Genomic DNA, 537 nt, shown 5'->3' with positions numbered 1-537 from the left:
GCCATAGCCCGGCCGGAGGTGCCGCTGGCGCGAGGCTCCTCGCCGCCTTCGCCGGGTCAGCGTAGCGAGGCATGCAGAGGGGTGAGCCTCCAGCTCTGCAGCTTCACAGGCCTCGACAACTCCAGTTCCTCAACCGCCAATGAAGTAATTTCGATTCAACATATTCACAGGGTATTAAGTCCAGAAATTCTCAACAGTGGCAAGAATGAAGAAAAGTAAAGCCCAAGTCTGTTTAAAAAAACAGCCTCTCATAAATGCCCTTAGCCACACAATTTATCAGAAATGAAAGTGGTTTGGGAAACGAAGTGCTGTTTAGATGGTGAGGAGCACACGTTACAGCCCTAAGAGGCCACATCGCTGCAGCGCCTCTGCCACCGAGCAGGGTCTCGCAGGAGGTCAAACCCATCAGCTGGGGACAAAACAAGTCCCCGAGCGGCTTCCCTGGCACTACCTCTTATGTGAAATGGATGATGTTTTCTCATCAGTGTGGCACAAGCACGCTGCGCTGCCCCAGAAGTTTATTCCAAATTTTCAGTT

This window comes from Egretta garzetta, unplaced genomic scaffold (assembly GCF_000687185.1).
Source record: "Egretta garzetta isolate BGI_Z169 unplaced genomic scaffold, ASM68718v1 scaffold211, whole genome shotgun sequence".
NCBI classification, from domain to species: Eukaryota; Metazoa; Chordata; class Aves; order Pelecaniformes; family Ardeidae; genus Egretta; species Egretta garzetta.
The sequence above is the reverse complement of the archived record's forward strand: the minus strand, read 5'-3'. Positions refer to the sequence as shown.